At 54.0% G+C, this 17,731-nt stretch overlaps 1 protein-coding gene across 3 annotated transcripts in view; it reads left to right on the top strand.

The window, feature by feature from the left end:
- SLC6A6 (solute carrier family 6 member 6) overlaps window positions 1-17,731 on the top strand; it is a 76,143-nt gene that overhangs the window by 16,571 nt on the left and 41,841 nt on the right. The window contains exon 1 of one of the 3 annotated variants that reach the window (XM_045832285.1): window positions 14,093-14,527. The exons of the other annotated variants lie outside the window; for them this stretch is intronic. The gene's annotated coding sequence lies outside the window, so the exon portion shown is untranslated. Of the gene's footprint in view, window positions 1-14,092; window positions 14,528-17,731 lie in introns of those variants that run through there. 3 annotated transcript variants of the gene reach the window in all.

Genomic DNA, 17,731 nt, shown 5'->3' on the forward strand with positions numbered 1-17,731 from the left:
GTCAGCAAGGGCCCACCTGGGAGTTGCATGAGGCCGTTCTAGGGCCCTTGTCCCTCCTCCTACAGACGGGGTCTACTGCAGGACCAGCTACATGCTGGGGGAGGGGAGGTCCAGACTGCACAACTGGTATATGAAAGGTCAGAGGGTCTACTTGCACATGCTGTGGGAGAGAGGGTCACCCTGGGGGCAAAGCTCCAGTTTTTCCCATTGCTGGGTTCCCCGGTCCCCCCCACCCTCACCCCGGTGACCTTCTGTACCTGGCTGCTGTCCTTGCCCTGCTCACGTCTGTTTGACGGCCTACCATATAGCCATATGCTATTTTAAATTTTAAAGTTTTCTGTGAAAATGGAACTCTCGGCTTGGTTGTGTTTAGAAGCCCACTCCCTTCCCCCACCCCAACACCACTCCTCACCTATTTCTGAGCACTTTTCTGGGTCTTGGGTCTTCTCAGTCAGGGGTCCACGAACTCCTTTGAGGGTCAGGTAGTGCGTGTTCTGTGCATGGGCCGTGTGGCCTCAGCGCTGTGTCGTAGCTAGCCCATGAAGCCAGTATGCAAATGATGGGTGTAGCTTTGTGTCAGTAAAACTTTATTTACAAAAACAAAAGCCTTGGGTCTGGTCCAGGGACCTCAGTTTGTTGACCCCCGGTTCAAACTGGTTTTCCTTTGTTAGGTAGATCATCATTTATTTAATTAATTCCCCAGTGATGAGGAACGGGACTTTTGCAGTTTCTCTTTCTTGTAAACCACTCTGCTGCGAACATCTTTTTTTTCCTTTCCATTTTTAACTGTGGTAAAATACACACAACGTGAAGTTTGCCGTCCTAGCCATTTTGAAGTTTACAGTTCAGCTGTGTTATGTGTATTCACAGCATTATGCAACGAATCTCCGGAACTTTTTCTTCTTGCAAAACTGAAGGCAGTGACCGTATTACACACGGTCTGGTCAGCAAACTGGAGTTGCCAGCCTGAAGGGCCTGTGCAATTTTTAAGATGCTGGACACAGTGTTGCCAAATTTTTGACCCTCCAGAAATTACCCTAAATGACAGCCCTGAGGCATCAAGAGAGTCTGGTGGCACTTCCCTGGGGAGTCCTTGCCTTCCGGGCTTTAGGGAGCAGAGGATTTAAACAATCCACCCCAGAGACCTGGCTCCCAATCTGCTAGCCTTCCTCATTTGGGGAAGAAAGTAAAAAGTAAACAAGAAATGCTATAAATAGTGGGCCAGACCCCGAGGATAAATACACCCTTTAGAGAGAGGAGAGGAGTGGTTAAGATCTTAGCTCAGATGTCCTGTGAGTCTGGGTGTAAAGGTCATCTGACCTCGACCTTACTGTGTGACTCAGGTCACATCAATCAACCTCTCTGGTCCTGAATCCTCTGACAAAGTAGACGTCACATAGAATGATGTAGGATCTCCCTTCTCTGGTTGCTGTGAGGATCATGGAAGAAGAACTATGAAAGTTCTCAGTACACGGAGGGACACGTAACAATTAACAAATGGTAGTTATTGCAATTGCTGTGCCGACTGCTACCATTATTGTAATTATTTCCGACACCTCTATCTCAGGATAGTCTGAATATACAGACAAGAATAGACTGAGCTGCCCTTTGCAGTTCTCAAAAACTTTTCCATCTTTCATACTTATATTATCTTACAGCGTAGTTATTACTGTCTCCATGTAACAGGTGAGAAATTTGAGGCTCATGAGGGCAGTGGCCAGCTCGAGGTCAGCCACGTGTCAGGACCGGGAGCCTGGGATTTAGCCCACATCTTTGGCGTGTAGCCTCCTCCACAGCTGCTGGGAGACGGGGCCTCTGGATGAGCAGGGTGACTAGGGCCTCCCTCTCTGGTCCCACCTGTGTCAGGAAAGCTCAGGTCCCAGGTGGAGAGAAGATTCCCTGGGTGTATCTTCCTGTCTTGGCTGTTAGGGATTTCAAGGAAAGGGGTTACAATTCTAATGTGTGGGGGCTTTCCCATACCACCAAACAGTTCTCCCACACCAGCTGGGTGTCCTAACATTCCACTCAATTCTGACACCATCCACCTGGGGTGGAGGTGCCAGCCTCCACTTAATTAAGGGCTCAGTCCACACGTTTGACCCCCTTCACACACCAATTACAAGTCCAGGTTGTCACCTGGGCTTCTAACCAACTGGCTTTAGATTGGAGGCTCCCATGACCTCCTCCTTGGGTTCTGTTATTTTGCTAGAGCAGCTCACAGAACTCAGAGAAACATCTTACTTACTAGATCACTGGTTATTATAAAAGACATAGCTCAGGAAGAGCAGGATGGAAGGGATGGACAGGGCTTGCTTAAAAACCTTTCACTAAAGAAGTTTCAGGCCTGGGGTGTGAATTTATGGTCAGATCACCCTGTGAGGTTACTTTCCATAGAATCCCTTTTTTCCCCACAGTCTGTATTCAGACCCAGCCAGGGAAGGGCCCCCCAGAGCCTCCTGTGGTACCTGGTGTTCTCACCTAAAATATGGGACTGGAATCATTTCCCCAGGACGGCTGCTGGGGTGGCAGTACTGAACTTTGAATGTGACTCTCGCTTTGCCGTTCAGGAGCTGGGTGCCCCGGGGTGAGGGTTCACCCTCCCTGAGCTGGGGGCTCACTGGAAAACGGACAGCAGTACACGTGCCCCTCCTCCTGTCTGCATGTGCTTAGGAGGAGGGTTGGCCCCCACCCCAGCCTAGCAGCTCAGTGGTGCACCTCTGGGGGGCGGTCTGTGTGGACACCTGTGTTCAAAAATCACTTCCGCCCTCCTTCCTTTGTTCCTAGGAACAGCCACAGGTATTTTGGGGTCATCTGCTCCCCTGCCCCTTAGCCTCTAGTTCCCAGCCCTGACTGGGCCCCTGCCTCACCTTGTACATTTCCCATCTTTATCCCCAAATCCTCCCGTCTTCTCCTCTCTGAGCCCTCAGTCTGTGGGTTCCCACTAGGGCTGCCATGATGCCACAGTGAGGGATGAAGTTCTTGGTCATATTTTCAGGGTCAAGTGGTGCTGTGAGCCTCTGCTTGTCTTGCTGTCCCCCTGGTCTTTTCTGGGTGTCCTGCCCGCCCTGACCGTCTCTCATACACGAGATCTTTCTCTTGCCCGTTAAGTTACTGGGGCCCAGAGAGGGGCTGTGTCCCGAGGAGGAATCTGAGGCTGGGCCCTGACCAGTGGGAAGGATGCTGTGCCCCATTAGCTATGTCTGTCGAGGGGGCAGGCGGGGGGAATCTGGAGTGTGATGGTCCATGTGACATGACGTCCTTGGTGGTGGACACCTGCTTTGGAAAAAATGTGGGAACAGAAGAGCCAAAGGTGGTGAAACGTCTGCACAGCAAGAGGCTTCCTCTTGGTGGCAAGGAGAATAGGAGCATGGCTACCTGTGTGTGTGTGTGTGTGTGTGTGTGTGTGTGTGTGTTAATCTCTGGACACGCTCATTGATTTTAGAGAGAGGGGAAGAGAGGAAGAGAAACATCAACATCAATGTGAGAGAGAAGTGTCCATCATTTGACTCTCTTGTGAACCTTGGCCAGGACCGAACCCGGAACCTGGGCACCTGCCCTGACCAGGAGTCAAACCCGAGACCTTTAGGTCTATGGGATGATGGATGATGCCTGACCCACTGAGCCACATGGGTCGTCAGGGCAGAGTGTGTGGTCTTCAGTCCTGACTCGCTTAATTTGCACTCTGCTGGAGGTTTTCAGACCAGGCAGCTAGAGGATTCAATTCCGCTTATTTCCTGGTCTCAGATTCTCTGCTGGCTTTAGCGGTGGATAACACGTCCAGACACTGTGGATTAGGTTGTGGAATAAAATGCAGGGCACCCGGTTAAATTCAAATTTCAGATAAACAATGAGTCATGTTTTTAGTCTAAGTATGTCCCGTGCAGCATTTGCTAAATCTGACAAGTTTACCTTTGCAGCTTTTATTTATCCAACAACCCGGGGAGATCATTCCCATGGAAACCATGACGAACTGCTTCTTGAAGTTTCAGATTGTCCCCATGAATCTAGTTACAGTGGCTGTCGCCCCAGCCCTGACCCTCTTTGCTGTGAGACTCTAAGACGCTGCTGCCTCGGGCCTCTGTCTCCTCATCCAGGCACCAGAGGGATCAGCTGAGTTGATTTACAAAGTCCTGTTCTGACGTAGAGATGCCTCCTGAGCACCTACCCTGCTCCAAAACTCATCTGAGCTGAGAGAGCCCCGGGAGAAGGTTACAATGTTCTCTGCTTTGTGGGCAAAGAAGCTGGGCCCACAGAGGTGCCCAGTGGTGCCACTGCGGCCACACCGGGTAGGAGACAGGATGGGGGGGCTTTTGGGCGCCCCACCTGCCCTCTCCTTCCCTGGGTTGCTACCCAGGAGGCCCCTGTTGCCTTTCCTGGTTTATTCCTCCTAGACTCTCTCCTATCCTGTGATGATCTCTCAAACCTGAATGAAGTCATTTATTCAGCATCATTTATTCACTTACTTGGTTTTTATTGAGCTCCCACTGTATACTGGGCACCGTGCTGGATGGTGGGGATAGAATGGGGAACAGGGCAGGGGGGAGAGACATAAATGATTACACAAACCATTACTCAGTTGCACAGTGAGACAGGGGCCCCCCCAACTCAGTCACTGTGCATAACCAGGAGACTGGGTCTTGTCTCAGGGTGGAGGAAGGAAGTGGCTTGGGAATGGGAGCCAGCCCTCCTTCTCATGACCCTGTCTGCCTCCGCCTTCCCACACATGCTTCTTTATAATGAGCCTCCAGAGGCTCAGAGAGGTGCAGCAAACTGCCCAGGGTCACACAGCATCTTGAAGTGTCAGGCCTCTGCTCGCCTCAGAACCACACTCCCTGTCCTGGCGCTGTCTAGAGAAAACTCCCTGCTCTGCTGCATCCTGGCTATGTGACATCCCTCAGGCCCTGTCTCTGGCTGGGCCTCCGTTGCCACATCTGTGAAATGGGTACTGTGATGCCCACTGGGTTAACTGGCGCACACACAAGAAAAAGCAGTTTGGTGTACTGAAAAGCTCGATGCAGATATTTCTTGTTAATGTGTCTTATTAATAATGGCCATAATAAAGTGCTTTCAGGGACAGTTTGGTCACCCTAAAGGCCAAAACTCTCACCCTAGAAGACAAAACTAGAAAAGGCAGAGCTCTGGATGGTCCCCTGTGTTCTGGGTAGTTGGTGGTGGGGCTGCTTGTAGGCACCGATTCCCACACATCGGACCTTCGCTGGCCAGCAGATCTCTGGGGCCCGGCCCGAGAGTCCTGGCTGGGGGCTGGGCCTGGGTGTGCGTCTGAGGAGAAGGGTTGCCTCTCACTTTTTTTAAAGTAAATTAATTTTATTTCATATTCACAAACAATATGACAGATGATAGTGATACAAATATAAGCAAGACATAGTGTCAGTTTTTTAGACTAGTAAGTATGTGGACATAAATGAGTTTTCATTTCCAGTTTAATTAAGAAACGACTGACATGCATTGCTGTGTAAGCCGGAGGCGCACGGCGTGGTGGTTGGCTGGACGTGTGTTTCGAGGTGATGCCCACGCAGGTTTAGTTAGCATTCATCCTCTCAGAACAATGGCCCCCTGCTCTTTAAGGTCACAGGTTGCAGACCTTTTGTTTTCCCTGGGCTCTTTAAGAAATCCCCATGTCTTTGAGCCCCACCTCAGCCCTGCTGAGTGAGGGGAAGGCCCAGGTGAGAGTTGCTGATGCCCGGGAAGTTTGGGGAAACCTCTGAACATCTGAAAGCTGAGAACTGGAAGCCTGTTCGTTCTGTCATCAGAGAGTTATGGACTTTTCCTGGGGCTCAGGTCCTGGCGGGGCCCCGGGGACCCAGAGGTGAGTGAGTCTCACTCTGCCCAGGCTGGACACTCCCAGGCCAGCGGGGAGACGGATCAGGAGTCCATTGGCGGGGTCTCGTGAAGATGCTTTGGGCATACGAAGTTTGAAAATCTTTCCCAGAGGCCTGAAATAGGCTCTTACCAGGTGGGCCCAAGACCAGAAGGGCGTTACTGGCAGAGAAGCCGCCCATGAAAAGGCAGGACTGAGGACTGGACACTGCCCATGTTGTAAGCGGGGGGCATGTCTGGGTGTCCTGTTCAGGAGGAGGGGCGAGGAGAGGGATGGCGTGCTCTTGCTGGCTGAGCCCAGATGCCCTGCTGAACGGTTGGTCGGTCTTGACTCAGTTTGGGGAGCCAGCCCGAAACCAGACGTCCTTCTGTAATGCTTCCAGGCGCCCCTGAAAGGTGTTGTAGCTGTTTTGAGTCGGCTTCTGCTCAGGAAGAAAAACAAAGCTCCACTCTCACCCAGACACGCTTGTGGGCGAGTTGCAGGCGCAGCCGGAGGTCCCGTGAGGAAACCCGCTCTGACGAGGTGTCTAACCCAGTTTCACCTCTCACGTGGTTTTGGAAGCATATGACGTGCCTTGGGAGGAGGAGGCAGTGCCAGTGAGCTGGCTGCTGCTTGACACAGAACACCGATGGAGGAGCTGTTTATTTGGTGTTTTCCCTTCAGGACAGACAGCCCCGGGTGTTTATGTCTGCCTTTCTCAGCTGTGGAGGACCTGAGAAAGGGGGTAGTCAATGTTGATTAACAGCGTGAAGTGGAAGGTGGCTGGTTTTCATTCAGGGCCACACTGAGAGCAAATCCGATCCCGTGTTGAGGCACTTCCGTGTACCTTCCGTTGTGTAATGTGAGGTGCCCCATTCTACAGATGATGCAACTGAGGCCCGAGAGGGAAGTGATGTACCTGAGGTCACCACTTCTTATAGCTGGCAAGTGGCAGAGTTAGGTCCCAACAAAAATCTTTTATGGTGACACAGCACAGGCGAAAGTGGAACTAGGCAGGCGTATTTGGGGAACAGTCTCGAGAGGCGTGGGGGTGCCTGTTGGGGGATTCAGAGGACAGAGCTGGAGAGGTCCGTAGGGCCCCTTCTCTCCAATGGCAGAGCTGGGTAGGAGTTATTTAGAACTGGGCCATCTGGGGGTCAGCAGGAGCTGATTGACCAAGTAAATAGATGAGTCAATTAAAAAGGACGGATGTCTCAACTATTTATAGTTGTGGCCTAAATCTCAGGTATCTATCCTTGCCCTCAAGCAGTAAAAGGAGACTTTTTCAGATCTCCTTCTACAGGATGAATAAGCTGATTAAGTGCTGGCTGGGACACTTTGCTGGAGGGTCCGGGTGAGAGAAAGCTCATGGGAGGTGTGGCCGTGGGGGCTGCTCTCCGGGCTGCGAGGGAGGAAGGTGGGAGGGGGCAGTCACATTCCCAAAAATGACGGGGGCTTGGGGACAGAACCCCTGGACCCTACCCCTGCCGTCTTCATTTGAGATTAGCCACACCCCTGGACATAGCTACTTAGTTGCTCCGCACAGGCTGAATTTAAATAGTTAAAAGCTCTTCCTGGGCCGAGGGGCCGGTATTTAACCATCCCAGCGGGCACACACAATGGAATGGGAAGGTCTCTGTGAAGCACTTAGTGTGAAGCCTCAGCTCAGTGGGTATTTTGGTGGCTGCTGTTCTGCGGTGGAGGTGGCTGCAGCCTCGTCCTTGGAGATGCAAAAGTACCTGTGACCCGGGCCCATCCACAGACCTGGGTCCTAACCCAGCTGGCTGATTTGCAGAATGACACCTCTATCTCCTGCTAGTCTCCGTTTCCTTCTGTGTCAGGCGAATAGGGGAACTTTCTGGTGTAAAAGTCAGGAGGTGCCCCAGACCCAGTGGCTGAGAACCTAGGACTCTGGAGCCTGGCCTCTTCCTGGCTGTGCAACCTTGGTCAAGTCACTCAACCTCTCTGAACCTCATAGGGTAAGATCCCTCATCTTGTAGAGTGGTTGGTGAGGACTGGGTAAACTTCTGCACTCAAATATCAGACGTTGAGCCTGGCACGCATGGGTGCCCAGCCCAGGGAGCTGGTATTTCTCTCCAGAGTGGGCCGTGCAGGTGGAGGATTCTCCATACATCTAAGGCACTGTGCTCACTCAGGGAGTCTGCCTGAGTGGGAGAGAGAGCAGGGGACAAATGCAGGAGCCCTTAGGTGCGTCTGAGTTCTGACCTGAATGTCCTGCTGAGGGTCTGGTGGCAACAGGGGCTTCCTCAGAGGCGTCCAGCTTAAAGCTGGTTGTGGCTCCCTGTGCTGGGGACTGCTTGCCCAGGTTGTCCACCCCTGACCACCAGTGCCCTCTGCCTACCCACCCCCTCAGTCCAAATTGTTGCCTCTCAGCCCCTGAGTTGACCAAAGGCAGGTTGGTATTCCCTTGGGGTCAAGGACCTCCGTGGGATTTGGGGCTCTGATGACCCTGGGCCTGGAAAAGAGGTCCCTGAATAGATAAGGAGAGTTGAACCGGGTCCTAAACATCCGAAGTTGTAGCAGGCTGGAAGGGGAACTGGCTGTACAGAGTCCAGAGTTGAAACGCTGGAGACTGAAGCTCTTATGCCTCGGCCTCAGTTTCCCCACCTGTAAGTCAGGCACAAGAGGCCAGATGACAGTATTGAATTTCATGAACTATACACATCCAAAAACCAGATTGGGGCAGAGGTGTGGAATGGCCTACCCTTGGGCTGGTAAACTTTTTATTTTACCACTTAATGGCAATTTTTAAAAAGATGCCATCTATTCTCACTATGATGATGTGAAAGAAATGACATTTTTAATTACCCCCCCACCCCCCTAAGAAGGAAGGCTGCAGCGTTAGCAGGTAGGGCTGATAGGGTTTAAGAAAGGTGCCCACGCAACCCCCCACCCCAGTCCTGGGCCCCCTGCCCTTGGCTTTCCCTTTGCACTTGGGGCTGGTGAAGGCTCACCCAGGCTGGCAGAGGCCTGGCACTGGACAGCCGTGGACGAAGCAGAAGCTCCAAGAGCAGCTGCCGTGACCTCGGCTGTCTTGCCCTCCGGACAGCGGGCCCTTCTCCGAGATCTGCCCTGGTGGGAGTCGATATTCACCCTCGTGCGTAACATCTTAACATGTGCCTGTCCGCGTGCCCACTCAACGCTGAGCAGTTTACCTGCGTCAGTTTATGTGATCACCCTCTGTCCTGGGAGGTTGGTGTAGCCCTGGGATCAGCTACAGTTTTAGTGGAGGAAACTGAGGCATAGCAGGCAGCCCAGGGCCACACGGCAGAGTCAGGATTCGACCCCTAGCAGCCTGAGCTTCCTCGCAAGCCCCCTTCCCTTTTCGGACCTCAGTCTCCTCACCTGTGGACTTGGGCTTGGGGGCCTGGGCTGCTGTGTCATTCAGTGATGGCTTAGTGAAGGGTCTCAGGTGTCCAGGGACCACTAGGGGTTTGAGGCTGCCAGGAGTCGTTGAGGGGTCATGTATCTGATTTCTGCAGCTGCAGCCATCCTGGGGGATGCCAGCGAGGCCACTTTCCTCTCCTGAAGGTGTTTTTCACAGCTGCCCAGAGTCTCCAGCTGTGACCAGTGGGAAGGAAGCAGGGAGGGAGGCCCCTTGGCCACTCTGCTCCAAGTAGCTGGGCTGCAGTTGCCCCCCGAGTTGCCAAGGTCACTGTGCTGTCCTTTTTCCCCACAGCTTTCCAGCAAAGCCTTTGTCAACTCTCAAGCCCGTGCCCCAGTCCCTGAAACGTCACCTCCCTGGCCTGGCAGGCATTGCAGCCCCAAGGGCCAGAACATCACCAACACCTTGTAGGGGGCTGTAGGTGCTGGTCTAGCTGCCTGTCCCTCCTCCTGCCCTCCATCCTTCCACGGGCAACTACCTGAAATATTCTCCCAGCTGCATCCCAAGGCCAGGTAGGGGAGGTGACAGGAGGTTCCCACATTCATGCTCAAAACCCAGGAAGCCACCAGCCCATGGTACCCACATTGTCCATCAGCCAGCAAAATACTGGGGGGGGGGGTACCCAGGATTCCCCATCCTACCCCACTGACGAAGAGGAGAGGAAGTTGGAATAGAAGGGAAAGGTCAGCTGGGAGGAAGCTGGGGTAGGTGTTGGGGTGATGGCCCTCATCTCAGAGATGGCTAGCCTGCGTTTGATCCCTGGGCCTGGCATTGCCCCATAGGCCCTTGGCTGTGAGTCCAGGCTGTCGCCGGTCTCAGGAAGAGTGTGTGAATCTGGCCATCATCTCGGTGTCTGACACCCTGTCTGGGTGTTAGTCTGGGAGGTCCAAACAGACTAGCTCATTGAACCCTGTAACCTTCAGACGTAAGCACTGTTACTGTCCCCATTCTGAGTTTGAGAGACTGAGGCAGAGGTTTATTTATGAGTGCAGAGAGAGGGCTATGTGTGTCTGTGCACACCTCCAGGTCGTTGGGGCCTGCAGGTCGCCCGGTCCACAGCACAGGCCAGAGAGGGCCAGCCCTTGCCTCGGTCAGGCAGTGGTCAGTTACTGGCAGAGCTGAGGCCTCCCCAGGGCCTCTTGGGGCCTTTCCTGTTGTTCCCTGAGCTTGGGAAGCTGGCATTTTAGGTGTTTCTCCTTGTGGGAAAGCCCTACCTGCTGTGTCTACTTTAGGGAAAAAGTGACTCCCCCCTCCATGGGGGTAACAGCCAGGGAGATCCCCAAGTCCCAAGCAATATCCCCTGCTCCTCATTCCTGTCACTGGGGACGCTGCCAGAGACCTGCGCAGCTGGATGCCAGGTCCGGGCTCCCTTCACGCTCTCCGCTGGGTGGTGGGGAGGGGACGTCTGATGCGTGTCCGAGCCCCAGGCAGTCTGCCTGCCAGCCCTTACCTGCCTTTCTCAAGCCCCCTTTTACTTGATCAAGCAGAACAAGGGTGTTAGAGTCTTGGCCTTGTCTTGGGTTCAAATTCTGCCTCTGCTACTCCCTGGGTAACCTTGGCCAGGTCCTATTGCCTCTCTGAGTCTCAGTTTCCTTATCCGTCAACTGGGAGCAAAAGCGCCCACCCCCAGGGGAACTAGAAGGAGCAGCGGCAGTAGGGTGTAGGAGAACCAATGTCAGTCTGTAGAGTCTACCACGCCATTACTGGGGCAGATCCCGGACCTGCCGGGGCTGGTGGGAATGAAACCAAGCCCGGACCAGCCCCCTGCTGCTCCAAGCCTGGCAGGAGCAACCATCCATGTGTACACAGTGTGCACACCACGCATGCTCTTGTGCACTCTCAGCTACCCATAGTCTTTTTTATTGGTCGATTTTTGTTACATATTTTACTGAGTGTTTCCAGTTCATTAGCACCACTGTTCCCAACATCACCTGATGCTAAGATTCATTCCAGAGCTGGGGGCTGGTTTAACAGCCTTGAAGATTCAGATTTCATAGGTCTGGAGCGGGGGCCAGGCGCCGGCCATTGCAGCCACAGTCCCAAGAGAACTTTGGATTTGTCCAGAGTCTTACAGTTCTGAGCAAGAGCCCAGCACCTGGAGAATAGTGCGATGATGCAGGCCAGAGGAGGAGAGGGGAGAGAGGGAGGTGGGAAGGAAAGGCTTCCTGAAGGAGGTAAAACTTGGGTAAGGTCTTCAGGGTGGGTGGGACCCACCTAACTATGAACCCACAAAGCACAGGAATGAACGGGATAGTGCTGGGGGAGCAAGGAGGCCCGGGACTCATGGGAAAGAGGAGAAATAAAGTGGCAGAGGTTGTGGACAGAGGCAAACAAGTATCATGAGCTTTGGATTCCTGGTGGGAAAATTTAGCAGCTGGGAGTCACCGCTAGTTCTGGAGCTGAGGGCAACACAGCCAGGGGAGGGGATTGCAGGACACAAGCTTGGCAGAGTTCGGGGCACCCCTCTGTGGAGTTTCCAGTGGCTGGGGTGGCCTTGCTCTCTGAGGCTGCGTGCGTGGCGGAGCCGTAACGAGGCAGGGCTGTATCCCCGACTCCGCGCAGACGCTGTCGACGTGGGATGGCACCGCAGTGAGACTCTGAGGGAGATGGAAGTTGTCGGGGCTGCCCTGGGGGGTGGTCTGCTTATGTAGGGAGACCGCGTTTGAGAGATATCTGCCTTCCCTTGAGCTCAGCCCAGACCCTGGTGTGGATCTGAATGCTGAGTTTTTCTTCTCACCGAGCAGTAGCTGCTGTTAGGCACCGTCCTGTAGCCCTGGAAGTTGCCGCTGCTGCTGCACCAACATCTGCCAGCCTGACGGAATTAGTTATGAATCCAGTCCACCCAGGTTTGGAATAAGAGCTTCCCTTTCAGCCTCTGGCATCCACTGTATTCCATCAGGTTGGGGGTGTCAAGAGTGTGTCTGCCCTTGACGACCTCCTCCAGCTTCGGTTTCCCTTCTGGGAACCCTGTTCCTTGCAGCTCTGATGATGGCCCATCTGTGAAAGAGGCTGGTGCCTCTTGTCATCGCTCTGCTCTGGGCCCCAGGCCTCTGTTTCCTCATCTAGAAAGTGGGCTTGCATTTGCACATACCAAGACTGCTGAGGACTCGTTCTGAGCTTTTGGGTTTTGTGCAGGATCCAGCAGCCTCTCCCAGTACTTGGCAAACTTTTAGGGGACTAGGGAGAATTCACCTCAAAGTCATTTTGGAAGATGCTCAGGGAACAGGTTGCATAATGAAAACTGATTTTCTAAAGCATGGAGGCTCACCCCTCCAAAAAGAGCAAAGGTTTGTAGACTCTCGTACCACTTGGGGGGAACTGTGTGCCCAGGAGCTGGGAACACACCTCTTTCCAGCAGAGTCGGAGGGGCCCACCCTTCCTCTGTCAACCTCCCTGCTCGTGTCTTAAACGTCTGCCATTGCTCCGTCGCTCTGACCGAGGAGCGCTCACAGCTATGAGGTAGATACTTACTCCTATGTTGAGTGTCTCCAGACTCCTGAGCCCTAAATCTGCCTGACGGATATCCACAATGCCAGGCACTGTCAGGAAGCAGGCCCTAGGCAACAGAGGGACAAACAGATAATTATGCACCGGAGACTGTCACATGGCCCGTGCAGCCCGGGCTTGGCACCAGGAGTTCTTCATCCTGGGACATTTGTTGCCTGTGAGTTAGTTGGGGACAGCTTGAGCCAAGCTGTGCTTTAGGAGTCCCTGGGGGTCTTGGGTGGGCTCCGGAGGGTGGAAGACACCTGAAGCTTGACTTCCAGATAAGCGAGTTCAGAGGACAGGTCCTTCGCTCTGAAGCAGGGGCAGGGACGGCAGACATTGCTAGTTGATCACCCCCTCTGTTTTGCGAAATCCCAGGCTTTCATTCTGCAGGCACCCAACTGTCGCTGCACTGAATTTCTAAGTTAGGGTGAGGTAAGGGTAGAGCTAGGAAGGAAGACGAAGGTCTTTCTTCATTGAGTAGAAACATGTTTAAAAGAGGAACAATGAAAACAAGGAGCTTTTTTTACAAACATTTACTGAGCTAGGAGGTTTCACACACTGTAGACAAGACATTGCGCCCACCTTACAGACGGCAGCGCTGAGATGAGAGGGGCGACTTGCCCAAGGCCCTGGAGCAGGGTGCCCTGGCTGCTTTCCACCAAGCTGTGCCTTCCCGCGGAGCTCTGCCGACAGAGTCGGTTGGGAGTGGCTGAGCTCTGAGTGGCATCGAGCTATAGGCATGCCATTAGCTGGCCTTGTCACCCAGGGCCTGTCTCCAGTTTCTGTAGAGTGAGAGAGGGGCTGCTTTTTGTTTGCTTTTTTTTTTTAAATCCTCACTTGAGGATATGTTTTCATTGATGAGAGAGAAAGAGAGAGAAATGACAATGTGAGTGACAGCCATCCGTTGCCTCCCCCGTGCACCCCAACCCAACACAAACCTGCAACCCAGCATATGCTCTGACCAGGAATTGAACCCGCAACTTTTTGGTGCACAGGATAATGTTCTGGCCAACTTGAGCCTCCTGACCAGGGCTCTGTGTTTGCTTTTCACAGCCTGTGAGAGGAGGGTGGCTTTAGGGTGACTTAAAAGGGGAAGTTTGAGGAAATAAAAACTAAGCTTTTTTCTCATGTCTCTTTTTGTGGCCTCCAGAAATAATTCTGGGTGCCACAGAGCCTGCTTCAGGATCACGATTGACTGCACCCCACCCCCACTTCCGGCAAAACCAGGCCTCGGCCTGGGGTGGTGGGGAAGCTGACAGGGAGCGCAGTGACAGGCTTGTGGTCGGTGAGTCAGTGCCTGGAGGCTGTGGCCTGCTGACTCACCGCCCTGTGCCTGAAAACAGGCCCCTGAGCACCAGCAGACATCATGGCGGCCCTCCTCCGCTTCCCTAATTCTCTCCGTTAGCTTAGCTTCAGTTATGGTGGCACGTGGCCTATGCTGGAAGTCTGCTAAGTGGCATTTGGGGTTTGAGCCCCTTCAGACGGGATCGGAGAGGCTTGAGCGTGCCCACACCCCCTCCTTCCTGTGGAGTGCAGGGCCAAGTCCTGCTGGTGGGCTCAGCCAGCGGTGTCATGAGACTTCCTCCTTGAAGCCTCTTTCATATTCCCCCTTCGCTCCGCGTCGTGGGCTCCTGTCCTCCTCATGGACTGGTAGAAAACTTTGTTACTTTGACAAATGGCCCCTCCCCCTGTCTCTGGGCGTTAGCACTGTGAGGGCATGAAAGTGACCCCGGGCTCCCCGCAGCGGGCCTGAGCCAGCCGGGCAGTCGGCACTCAGTCAGCGTGGGACGGCTTGTTCTCCTGACCAGCTCCCGGTGAGTAAGGGCCTGCTCGGGGCAGGGGACTGACCTGTCTGAGATTGAATAGCATCAAAGGCTGACCCTCTTCTTTCCAAACCCCCGGGCCTCCCCCAAGGAGGGATGAGGGGATTGGATTTGATGCATGAGAACGTTTTCTTCTCTGCGTCACTGGGCCCAGGGGAAGGACTTCCGCCGCCCATCTGTGGCTGGTTCCTCTTTCCAGCGCCACCTTCAGCCCATCCCAAGGGACTCGGTGCATGAGGAAGAGGCTGGCTGGCATTGGGATGTCTGAGCTAAGGGCTTGGGCTCTATGCAGGTCACCACCAGAAAGTCCCCACTGACAATGGCTTACAGGGAAAAGCCCGCTATGGGCCCTCAAATTTCCCAGAGTGGGAGGCATGGGTTGGCTAGGTAGGTGGTCAGGGACAAGCGTGGGGCTTTCAGCTGAATGTGCTGAGCCTTCAGTGGGGCAGAAGGAAGCTTTCAGGGACTCCCACTACCTTCTGGGTAAATCTAGGTTCTCACCCTGGCCTCCAGGCCTCGTCTCCTGTCCAGGTCACCCCGTGCCCTGACCTCTCTTGTTCTCGGTTCCTACACTGGCCTTCTCTGTTGCTTCACCTTGCCCAGTGTGGCCCTCTTTGCACATGCTGCTCCCCACTCTGAGAACACTGTTCCTCCAGATGTTTGCTGGGCAGAGCTCCCAGGGGTGTGGATTTGGACAAGTGGCCTCGCCTCCCTGGGCCTCATTCTTTCATCCAGGCTTCTAAGAGGAATAAGTGAGCTGGTACCTGAAAGGACTTAGTGTGGGGCCTGCCTACGGCCAGTCCCCAGAGGGGCTTCTCTGACTCCCTGTGCCCCCTGACCTCATCTTGCTTGGTTGTCTGCTACGCTCTGGGCCCGGGGGTAACTAGGAACTTGTGTGTGTGTTTGGTGTCTGTCTCCCTTCTGGAATGTCAACTCCTCAGGGCCCACACCCATGCCCCCAGTTCCTGGAGCCGTGCCTTGGCATCTAGGGTAGGTTGTCAGTGAATGTTTATCCAGCTTTCACTGCTTGCTAAAGCCACCTTTGCTCTGCTTTCTCCCTGGACATCTGAGCTGCAAAGGGGAAGTAGCTGCCCTGCGTGACCCACCGGAACCAAACTAGACCCGGCTCTCTGACTCCTAACCCACTGCCCTTTCCTGAGTCCATGGCCTGCTCGGCTGGTGCCTGGGGCACCTCTGTTTTGGGCATGATGTGTGCCCAGCTCGCCTTCACCTAGAGCCAGGTCATCCTCCCCTGGCCCCTCTGCCCTTCCCCAGGCCCGGCCCCGCCACAGGGGGACCTTCTGCAACCTTCCGCCTCCTCCCCGAATCCTCCCCTTTGTTTGCTCTCTGCTGCCCACCTGTGGTCTCCAGGCCTTGGGGCAAGGCCTGCCATCTGTAGGGAGATAAGAAATTGGGACCCAGACCTTTAACCTGCCAGTGCTCCCTTAGGAGGGGAAGAGGACAAGGTGGCTGTGCATCAGGCCCGCATCCTGCCCTGCTCCCCCCCAGAGCTGTACCAGAGGCTGGTTCTTTCAGAATTTGCCTACCTTCCCCCATTTTCCCTTTGCAAACCACAGATGAGCAGCATAGCCTACTCTGCTGGGTGCCTGTGCGGAGGTCCCTTGGCCCAGGGTTTGGGTGCGGTTCTGGGTCTTCCGCCTTGTGGCCGTGGGCCTGGGTCAGATCCTCCCCGGGAGGCTTCGGGAGGAGTAAATGCTCCTGGAGTTCTAAGGCTGAGCCGAGCCAGGTGGGCGCTCTCGGTGGAGGTGGGGGTCTCTGAGGGTAGACCTGAACTTTTGTGGGGCGGGGAGGTTGATTGCAGTTTAATTACAGGAAGGGAGAACCTTGCCCACAGCCGTCAAACTCAGGTGGGTAACAAGCCCTGTCCCCAGAGATGGTGTGCTGAAAACAGTTGTCCAAACAATTCACTTTCACTAGGACCAGGATACTGCTGCTCATTGTTTAGGCTTTGTTCCGGGCAAAACAATGCCAGGCTTCCTGGATGACCTCACTGGGGTGGGCCATCAGGCCTGTGAGGCTGGGCTGGTCAGCCTGTCCTTTGCTGTGGCCACCTTGAGTGACCTGGGGCAATGGTTCGACCAAAGAGGGCAAACTGTTTGTGTTTGGCCCACACAGTGTTTTAGAAATTGGACAATGCGTGTGCCCACACAGCTCGGATTTCAACCTGTCTTGAGAAATTGGAGGAGCTGGCCCCAGTGGGCCCCTGTCCCTGCTCCTCCCTGTGGCCTTCCCGCTGGACTGCTGTCCCCGCCGGGCAGGCCCCCAGAGGCCTTTGAGCTTTGAGGCCTTTGAGCTTGTCACACCTGAGTTAGCCTGAGTTAAGAATAGATAACAGCATTACCTTTGAAATGTGGTTAGCAAATCTATGTGATTTTAAAAAAATGTGTTTTGGTTTACTGAGAGCATAGCTATTTGCTTTTACTGTCAAATAAGCAACAACAACAACAATAATAAAAAGCAAACTTAAACAAATAAACAAGATAGAAGGATACAGTCCACAGGACTCAATCAAAAGATTAAATCTTCATAGGTATACTTTTATAAGAAAAAAAGAAGTTCCTATGATTAATGTCTACTTTTCAAAATTAGGTGCCCCTGGTAGAGGGGGAAACTGTGCTGTTAACACAATGCACTTTTGAGGGGGAAGGGGCTTGGTCAGCACACGTTTCCTGGGCCAGGATGGCGTGTGGCCGAAGTTACCCATTGAGCCCGGGTGTCCTCCTCACTGCACCTGCCCCAAGCCTGCAATCTGTGGAGACGGCGCTCACAGGAGCCCCTTCAACCCAGCAGAGAACTCTGGGAGGCTGTCTGTGTGCTAGAGGAAGCCCCCAGCCCACAGCTCTGTCCCCGTCTGCCCCAGTCCCGGGGGTGTCATTGGCCCGCCCAGCTAACTCCTGGGGCCCTGGCACGGACTGCTCAGCAGGTCCCCAGGCCCTGCCCCGTCTCTGTCATGTGGTCCCTCACTTCCCTGTTTGCCCTTGCCTACTTCCCTAATTTGCCAGCCCAGTCCAGTGGCTTGAAGTTGGCTTAAAGGCGCCAGACCCGATCTGACTTTGTGACTTTGCTGAAGTAAGTGATCCCAAACAGCCAAGTGGTTGAAAACATGGAATTTAGGGGCCAAAACAGACCCAGGAGCCATTTGAAGCTCTGGTGGCCTTTTACTTGCTGTGTGAC

Source organism: Phyllostomus hastatus, unplaced genomic scaffold (genome assembly GCF_019186645.2).
Source record: "Phyllostomus hastatus isolate PE091 unplaced genomic scaffold, TTU_PhHast_1.1 phas_contig_16, whole genome shotgun sequence".
NCBI classification, from domain to species: Eukaryota; Metazoa; Chordata; class Mammalia; order Chiroptera; family Phyllostomidae; genus Phyllostomus; species Phyllostomus hastatus.